We start from the raw sequence: 10,571 nt of genomic DNA on the forward strand, positions 1-10,571 counted from the left end.
TTCATGTGATGTAATATTTTGTTTCTATTATTAAAATTTTTATTCGAGTAATTTTTGCAACGGTAATTTGAAAAAATAATAATTGCAGTTTTTGAGTATTTTCGAGAACTATCATTTGAGAAGTTTCCAGTTCAATTTTTTGAGTATGATCGAATTCTGTTGTAGTTTGAATAATCAGTTCTCTTTGAAAATGGTTGTGATCAATTATTTCTAAATTGTTTGTTTTGGCTATTAGAACGGCTATATCTGTTTTGTGTTATATGAAAGGAATTTTTTTTTTCTGATGGTCTTCCTCAGAAGTTGTTATTATATGGAGGTTGTGACTGTTTTAATTGTAGTTAAAAGGTAGTGGTTTTCTTGATTTTTTCTTACCTTGTATAACTTTATTTCGTAAATTTTGATTTTTTTTCGCGTTCTGATGAATTTTTTTTTTAGTTTTGCATTTCGATTTGATTGATTTTGTTGTTTCGTCTACGTTCAGCAATACCGTGTCCATATCATCTACAATAAAAACACGATTTTTAAATAATTACTTTCCTTCAAAAATTGTTTGTTTTTTCAATACATTGAGTCCTTGTATAATTATTTCTGCTAACTTTTTTTCTCGATCTTGCAATTGATTTTAATGTTGAATGGTTGTCTGACTTACTAATATATGTTGCAAGTTTTTGGTTTATTCTAACTTCACTGCTTGCTCTGTTTTGTCTACAAGCTTTCTAAAATTGATATTTAGTTGAAGAATTAAAAAAGGATTTGATGATATTTCCTTACCATTATTTTAATAAACAAGTATGTTTAAAGAGTATATAATTGTTATAAGTGTTTCTGTTCTTATAGCGAATTGTTGGATTAATCCGTTTGGTAGTCTATGGATTTCGTTTTAAGAAAGATTTTGAAAGATTTTGAAAGAAACGTTTGCAATCTGATTTTGTTTCTTTTGGTTGAACTGAGAACCACTTTTGTGCTGCTCTATGAAGTGTGCTTTGTATTAGTGCTGTACGTCTATGTATTCATTTTTGATGAAGATGTGTTTATAGGTTGAGGCGTGTATTCAAAGTTAGATTAGCTGTAGCAGCCTCTAAACAGTTCTCGACTGGGTTTTCAGAGTCCATTCCTATGAAAACCATAAAGGATTGTTCGATGTAATTGATTATTCACCAATAAGGTCTCGATTCATTGACAATTGAATTGATATTGTTGTATAAGGTCTTCGAGCGAAGTTTGATCTCATGTTGGTGTAGGTAATATCATCGTGAAGTTTCTTTTTTTTTGTTTCAGGTTGGTAGCTTTGAATATATAGTGATTTGTGCACTTGTATGTTTTGACTTGGTAGCATAAAACTCTGTTTCATCGGAATCTTTTTCTGTGATTTTTTGTTTGATTGGTTCAAGTTTGGTGAAAAATTATCTGGTTTAAATATATCATCTGGGTCATCGAGAATATACCGTTGGTCTTTTTTATAATGAGATTTGTTTGGTTGTTGAAAATAAAATCAATCTCTGAGAAGTGATTTTGATTATCTCTATTGATTCATCCCTGATATACTTCAAATCATTTATTTTGTTGAAAAAATGTGTATTTTTCAGAGTGATCTATTCGTCTGTCATTTTTCATTAGAACTGACAGATTGTGATTTGTACTTTTGGGTTGTTGTTGGTACTAAGTATGATTGCGAGGTTGTGTTAATAATGAAGTTATTGTTGGGTTGTTTGTTAAGATAAATAGTTGCGACAGTATCATTTTTTTTATTTTTATTTTTTCCCTTTCGAAGTGTCCTATTAAAAACTCTTAATTCTTAGACGATGGGTTCCAATGGGGAAAGGGTTTCTTTAGTCTTTGATTTTAACTTGGTTCGTTGGAGAATTTTTTTTCCGTATGTGGCAATTGAAAGGCCTGATTTATTGGTAAGATGCTGTGTTGTGTTGTCACTGGCATTGAGGGAACAAATTCCTACTTTGCAAATTGCGATTTGGTTCAAAAATTCGTTGATTTAACGTTGTTGTTTCGTCAAAACTTTTTAATGTATGCTTGAAGGTTGAATTCAAAATCGTGTTAATTGTTCTTATAAGAAATTGCCTGGCACGAGTTAATGGTGAACTTTAAGGTTGTGGTAGTGGAATAACTATACTAATTGAAATTTTTTGGAGCGCAGAGCTTAAAATATCATTTGGTATGTTAATGAACATATCAAGATACCATTTGGAGTGCCAAAAATAATTTTTTTCATCTGCCGAAACTGTATACTCTTCACAAATTCCACCAAAATTGGGTTCTTGAATGTTCTATGAGGTCTAAGTTTTACTAAAATTAGTCGATTATAAACCATGCTACGAACCTTGGAGGTCTTTTTTTACTTTTGATGATACTTTTGTTTCGGCGAGTTTTTTGTTGTAAATTGCATCTAAAAATTGTTAAAAGAAATTAAGTTCAGGTTTTACAAATGTATGACATGATATTTATAGCGGTGATACAAAAAAAATTCGTCTGTTTCTTTTTTGCAGACAAAGCAGTAAGCTGTTGCAAAGAAAACCTGAACAAAATTTGGAGTTTGCGCGTTGTGAGTTGAGTATTATATATATTTTCATTATATTCCATGAAAACTTGAAAAACCTAACTCTATGTCATATGTATGTAAATAATATATTGTTTGACTTTTTTGATCTGGTGAATGATTTTCAATTGTAAATATTCCATACCGTGAAGTTCTATTGCATAAATTAGGTAACTAATGGTCAATTATTTGTCGCATCTTATATATTTTTTCACATCTGGACATCTTTTTCACTCTTGATTGCCAAGTCTGTTGTTTTTCTCGAAAAAAATTAAAAGATTATGATAAAGTTGTGCTTGTCTAAGAGATGGGTCATTAGCGGGGTGTAAGACAAATGGTTGAAAAGAGTTATCTTCAAAGTTTTAATCATATCAACTTATTTTTTATGAAGTGGTTTTACTGTTGATGCCTAACCTTCGATATGTCTTATGAGCTAGTTTTAAGAAATGTTCCCACTGATTTTTTGTTTTTGTAATTTTTTTTTCGTCGTTTGTTTTTCATGGATGATGCTGTCGTTGTTTCGGAATCGGAAAAATGTCCTTCCGTACGTCTTCAATTTGTTGGTTTGTTTCTTGATCTTGTAGTTTTATCAGCTTAGTTGATGTGTCAGATGCTGAAATTGCGTTACGTTTCCTAGGGAAGCTTTTGCTTAAGATTTGTTTGTGTTTTAGAAAACGTGTTCTACTTTCTCTTTTTTTTCGAATTAATGTATCCATTTTTTTTGAAATATGCGTTATTACAAGGTCCTATTGGGAGTATTGAATAAGACAATTGTGTACTAAAGTAGTCTGCTAGTTTTTAGTGTACTATTGGTGTACTAACTTGTTAAAATCGATGTTCACATAAGTGTTAGGATGATTGATTGATGCAAAATCTAGGTGTTTTTTTTAAAACTGCCTGAACTGTCAGCTCTTACTCTTTTCGTGAATATCATCCTGATTCCTCTGATCGTATTGCCGTGGCAAAGCGGGCTGGGGAGAGAGATCATCGATTCAAAAGAATGATGTTTTTATGCTCTAAAACGTTGGTGTTTTGCATATTCAAGTAGTCTACTGCTGAATCTTAAGTAAGAACTTTTGCTCAATCATACTTAAATGGGCATAGATATGAAATAAAGGGTTGGAGAATAGAAGAGATTCAGGTTTCCACAAGATTCCGGTGTAAAAAGAACACAGAAAGATCGTTTGATATTTTTTAGAGCTGAATAGTTTTAAGTTTTGTAAGTTGACTGGGTCAAATTAGATTTAAGGTTTAAGTGAAGAATGAACAACCAAGTTTCTTCACTGTTTACCATAATTTAAATATGGATTTTAAAAAAACTATTGTCAGTGAAACCTGAATTGTTTAAAATAGACGGGAAGAAAAGAATTTGGAATATTTAGGTTGTTGGACACTGTTTTAAAAGGATTAATTGAATATAAAAAAGAAATGGGATCCAAGAAAAGTCTCGATGATCTAAGTTCAAGAACTAAATGAAATTAGAAGTTTTTTGTTCAAAGATCCAAGAAGAAGCCTTGGTCATCTGGTTTAATTGTTTAAATTCAGGGATTAAAAGTTCCAAAAAAAGATCAAGGAGATGTCTTGATTTTTTGATAATTAAATATCAGTTCAAAGATTTGATTGGTTGATGAACCAAGAAGGTCATGATGTTCTTGATTTAGCTTAGTTTATTGTTTAAAAGTTAAAATGTTTCAGGTAGGGCATTTAGAATATTGCCAAGAAATTATGATGATCATCGAGAACAAGTAATCTTCACCAAACTAACAAAAATTTATTTTAACACTAAATCGTTTCTTTTGTATAATTGTTTTTCTTTAAATATAAAACTAGAATAGAAAATTTTTAATAAAACTTACTGCAGTTTCAAATTTTTGAGTTTGTCATTTTGGTGGCAGGCTTTCGTCTTTTAGTTTTTGCTCTACTTGATTAGATCTATGGAGACGTGGATGTAAGCTAATTTAATTCTTTTGTTTGATCGTTTCTGAGACTAAATTGTTTTAGCTCTGCTCGAGACTCGTTCGGTCGCTCAAGATGAATTTTAACCCTGGGTGGCCTGCACAAAGAGTAATTTTTTGTTTCTTCGTTACACTATCTAGTTTGGACCGGATACGTTTTTACAATTCTTCAGTCTAATACCAATTTTATTCTCAATCTTGTCCTATATTCTTAGTCTCAAAAGATCTAGAGATATACTGGTCTATTGCGAGGAAAGAAGAAAAGAAGTAACTGATCCAAGAGAGTCTTATTGATCTTAAATTAGTTTATGTTAAAGTTTTGATTGTTTCAGGTATAGCCTTTAGAAGAATGCCAAGAAGTGATGATGATCCTCGAGAACAAAGATTTTTCACCAAACTACAAACCTTCAAAATTTTGTTTTAATAACAAACCGTTTTTTTGTATAATTGTTTTTTATAATTTTAAAACAAGAATACAAAATTTTTTCTAAAATTTACTGCAGATTCAAAATTATGTTTGATTGAGTTTTTGTCGACGTCAAGTTGGTAATTACTTTTTTAGTCCAGTATCATAGTGTACTATAAAATTTACGGGTCAATAAAATAAGTTTGCGGCTCTATTTAATGCATTTTATGTAGTTTTAAGAAAATTTACTGCACAAACAGTTTGTGTTATGTCGTCGTTGTCACTTCTTTCACGTTGCGATGCAGATTTTGTATGTTTGTTATTTTGGTGGCGAGCTCCCGTCTTTTAGTTTTGGCTCTGCTTGATTTTATTTATAGAGACATGGATGTAGGCTAATTTATTTCTTTTCTTTGATTGTTTCTGAGACTAAGTTAGTATTAGCTCTGCTCCAGACTCATTTGGTCGCTCAAGATGAGTTTTGATCCTGGGTGGCCTGCTGAAAAATTAATTTTTTCATTCTTCGTTACGCTATCTAGTCTCGAACGAATACGTTTGTACAACTCTTTAATCTAATAACAATTTAATTCTCATTTTTATCCTTTATTTCTTGGTCTCAAAAGATCTAGAGATATACTTGTCTATTGCGAAAAAAAAACTACTGATGATCTTGAGTTAGTTTACATTAATGTTTAAAAATTTGATTGTTTCAGATAAATCATTTAGATTAATGACAAGAAATGATGATGGTCCTCAAGAACAAAGAATCTTCACCAAACAAACAAAAAAAGTTTTCTATACCAAAATTTATTTTTGTATGTTTGTGTTTTATGAATCCAAAAGTTTGAATAGAAGTTTCTTTAAAAAAGTTTTTGAAGATTGAAATTTCAAGGTTAATTAAATTTTTGTCGACTTCTAGTTTTTATTTTATTAGTCTTTTATTTTATATTACTGAAAAAATAAGGTCAAAAAACTAAGTTTGCGGCTCCAAATACTGCAGTTTATATAATACTAAGAAGGTTTACTGCATAAATAGTTTGTATTTTTGTCGTCTTAGTCTGCTTTTTTTTTGCTTCGCGATGCAGATTTTGATGTTTGTTTTTTTTTGGTGGCGGGCTTCCGTCTTTTAGTTTTGGTTTGGCTTGATTAGGCTTTTAGAGACGTGGAAAAAAGCTAATTTATTTCTTAAGTTTGATGGTTTCTGACATTGAGTTAGTTTTAGCTCTGCTCGAGACTCTTTCGTTCGCACCAGATGAAATTTGCTTCTGGGTGGCCTGCTCATAGAGTAATTTTTCGTTTCTTCCTTATGCCATATGCTTTTGGCCGGATACGTTCGTACAACTCCTTAGTCTATTACCAGTCGTAATTTTATTCTTATACAGTATGACGTGATATTTATAGCGATGATACAAAAAGTTTTGTCTGTATCGTTTATGCAGACAAAGCAGTAAGCTGTTGCAAAGAAAACCTGAACTAATTTTAGAGTTTGCCTGTTGTGAATGGAGCATTATTTATTTTTTATTATTTTCTATGAAAAAGTGAAAAACTTAACTCTGTGTCATCTGTATGTAAATAATATGATGTTTGACTTTGTCGATCTGGTGAATGATTTTCAATTGTGAATGTTCCATACAGTGAATTCTATTACATAAACTAAGTAATGGTCAATGATTTGTAGATTTTTTCACATTCTGCAAACTTTTGTTTGCAAAGTCTTTTGTTTTTTCGTGAAAAAATAAAAGATTATGATAAAGTTGTGCTTGTCTGCGAGATGGGTCATTAGCGGGGTGTAAGACAAATGGTTGAATAGAGTTATCTTCAAAGTTTTCATCATACCAACTTATTTTTTATGAAGTGGTTTTATTGTTGATGCCTAACCTTCGATATGTCTTATGAGCTAGTTTTAAGAAATGTTCGCACTGATTTTTTGTTTTTGTAATTTTTTGTTCTTCGTTTGTTTTTCATGGATGATGCTGTCGTTTTTTCGGAATCGGAAAAATGTCCTTCCGTAACTCTTCAATTTGTTGGTTTGTTTCTTGATCTTGTAATTTTATCAGCTTAGTTGATGTGTCAGATTCTGAAATTGCGTTACGTTTCCTAGGGAAGCTTTTGCTTAAGATTTGTTTGTGTTTTAGAAAAATTGTTCAACTTTCTCTTTTTTTTCGAATTAATGTATCCATTTTTTTGAAATATGCGTTATTACAAGGTCCTATTGGGAGTATTGAATAAGACAATTGTGTACTAAAGTAGTCTGCTAGTTTTTAGTGTACTATTGGTGTACTAACTTGTTAAAATCGATGTTCACATAAGTGTTAGGATGATTTATTGATCCAAAATCTAGGTGTTAATTTTTTCTACTGTCTGAACAGTCAGTTCTTATTCTTTTTGTGAATATCATCCTGATTCCTCTGATCGTTTTGTCGTGGCAAAGCGGGTTGGGGATAGAGATCATCGATTCAAAAGAATGATGTTTTTATGCTCTAAAACGTTGGTGTTTTGCATATTCAAGTAGTCTACTGCTGAATCTTAAGTATTAACTTTTGCTCAATCATACCTAATTGGGCATTGATATGAAATCTAGGGTTGGTGAATAGAAAATCAATCCACAAGATTCAGCTGTAATTAGAACGCAGAAAAATCGTTTGATATTTTTTAGAGCTTATTAGTTCTATGGTTTGTTTTTTCTAAGACTGGGTCAAATTAGATCTAGGTTTAAGGGAAGGAAGAACAACCAAGTTTCTTCACTGTTCACCATAATTTAAATATGGATTTAAAAAAAACTAATTTCAGTTAAACCTGAGTTGTTTAGAAGAGGCCGAAAGAAGAGAATATGGAAGTTTTAGGTTTATGGACACTGTTATAAAAGGATTAATTGAATATAAAATTGAAATGAGATCCAAGAAAAGTCTCAATGATCTAAGTTCAAGAACGAAATGAAATTAGAAGTTTATTGTTCAAAGAACCAAGGAGAAGCCTTGGTTATCTGGTTTAATTGTTTAAATTTAAGTTTTAAAAGTTGCAAAAGAAAAGATCAAGGAGAGGTCTTGATATTTTGATAATTAAATATCATTTTAAAAATTTGAATGGTTGATGAACGAAGAAAGTATTGATGATCTTGATTTAGCTTAGATTAGTGTTTAAAATTTAAACTATTTCAGGTAGGGCATTTAGAATGATGCCAAGAAATTATGATGATCATCGAGAACAAGTAATCTTCACCAAACTAACAAAAATTTATTTTAACACTAAATCGTTTCTTTTGTATAATTGTTTTTCTTTAAATATAAAACTAGAATAGAAAATTTTTAATAAAACTTACTGCAGTTTCAAATTTTTGAGTTTGTCATTTTGATGGCAGGCTTTCGTCTTTTAGTTTTTGCTCTACTTGATTAGATCTATACAGACGTGGATGTAAGCTAACTTAATTCTTTTGTTTGATCGTTTCTGAGACTAAATTGTTTTAGCTCTGCTCGAGACTCGTTCGGTCGCTCAAGATGAATTTTAACCCTGGGTGGCCTGCACAAAGAGTAATTTTTTGTTTCTTCGTTACACTATCTAGTTTGGACCGGATACGTTTTTACAATTCTTCAGTCTAATACCAATTTTATTCTCAATCTTGTCCTATATTCTTAGTCTCAAAAGATCTAGAGATATACTGGTCTATTGCGAGGAAAGAACAAAAGAAGTAACTGATCCAAGAGAGTCTTATTGATCTTAAATTAGTTTATGTTAATGTCTAAAATTTTGATTGTTTCAGGTATAGCCTTTAGAAAAATGCCAAGAAGTGATGATGATCCTCGAGAACAAAGATTTTTCACCAAACTACAAACTAACAAAATTTTGTTTTAATAACAAACCGTTTTTTTTTGTATAATTGTTTTTTATAATTTTAAAACAAGAAACAAAAATTTTTCTAAAATTTACTGCAGATTCAAAATTATGTTTGATTGAGTTTTTGTCGACGTCAAGTTGGTAATTATTTTTTTAGTCCAGTATCATAGTGTACTATAAAATTTACGGGTCAATAAAATAAGTTTGCGGCTCTATTTAATGCATTTTCTGTAGTTTTAAGAAAATTTACTGCACAAACAGATTGTGTTTTGTCGTCGTTGTCACTTCTTTCACGTTGCGATGCAGATTTTGTATGTTTATTATTTTGGTGGCGGGCTCCCGTCTTTTAGTTTTGGCTCTGCTTGATTTTATTTATAGAGACATGGATATAGGCTCTGCTCCAGACTCGTTTGGTCGCTCAAGATGAGTTTTGATCCTGGGTGGCCTGCTGAAAGATTAATTTTTTCATTCTTCGTTACGCTATCTAGTCTCGAACGAATACGTTGGTACAACTCTTTAGTCTAATACCAATTTAATTCTCATTTTTATCCTTTATTTCTTGGTCTCAAAAGATCTAGAGATATACTTGTCTATTGCGAAAAGAAAACTACTGATAATCTTGAATTAGTTTACATTAATGTTTAAAAATTTGATTGTTTCAGATAAATCATTTAGAATAATGACAAGAAATGATGATGGTCCTCAAGAACAAAGAATCTTCACCAAACTAACAGAAAAAGTTTTCTAAACCAAAATTTATTTTTGTATGTTTGTGTTTTATGAATCCAAAAGTTTGAATAGAAGTTTCTTTAAAAAAGTTTTTGAAGATTGAAATTTCAAGGTTAATTAAAATTTTGTCGACTTCTAGTTTTTATTTTATTAGTCCTTTATTTTATATTACTGAAAAAATAAGGTCAAAAAACTAAGTTTGCAGCTCCAAATACTGCAGTTTATATAATACTAAGAAGGTTTACTGCATAAATAGTTTGTATTTTTGTCGTCTTAGTCTGCTTTTTTTTTTGCTTCGCGATGCAGATTTTGATGTTTGTTTTTTTTTTGGTGGCGGGCTTCCGTCTTTTAGTTTTGGTTTGGCTTGATTAGGCTTTTAGAGACGTGGAAAAAAGCTAATTTATTTCTTAAGTTTGATGGTTTCTGACACTGAGTTAGTTTTAGCTCTGCTCGAGACTCTTTCGTTCGCACCAGATGAAATTTGCTTCTGGGTGGCCTGCTCATAGAGTAATTTTTCGTTTCTTCCTTATGCCATATGCTTTTGGCCGGATACGTTCGTACAACTCCTTAGTCTATTACCAGTCGTAATTTTACTCTTATACAGTATGACGTGATATTTATAGCGATGATACAAAAAGTTTTGTCTGTATCGTTTATGCAGACAAAGCAGTAAGCTGTTGCAAAGAAAACCTGAACTAATTTTAGAGTTTGCCTGTTGTGAATGGAGCATTATTTGTTTTTTATTATTTTCCATGAAAAACTGAAAAACTTAATTTCAGTTAAACCTGAGTTGTTTAGAAGAGGCCGAAAGAAGAGAATATGGAAGTTTTAGGTTTTTGGACACTGTTATAAAAGGATTAATTGAATATAAAATTGAAATAAGACCCAAGAAAAGTCTCAATGATCTAAGTTCAAGAACGAAATAAAATTAGAAGTTTATTGTTCAAAGAACCAAGGAGAAGCCTTGGTTATCTGGTTTAATTGTTTAAATTTAAGTTTTAAAAGTTGCAAAAGAAAAGATCAAGGAGAGGTCTTGATATTTTGATAATTAAATATCAGTTTAAAAATTTGAATGGTTGATGAACGAAGAAAGTATTGATGA

The sequence above is a fragment of the Symsagittifera roscoffensis genome, chromosome 4, assembly GCF_963678635.1.
Source record: "Symsagittifera roscoffensis chromosome 4, txSymRosc1.1, whole genome shotgun sequence".
Lineage (NCBI taxonomy): Eukaryota > Metazoa > Xenacoelomorpha > Acoela > Convolutidae > Symsagittifera > Symsagittifera roscoffensis.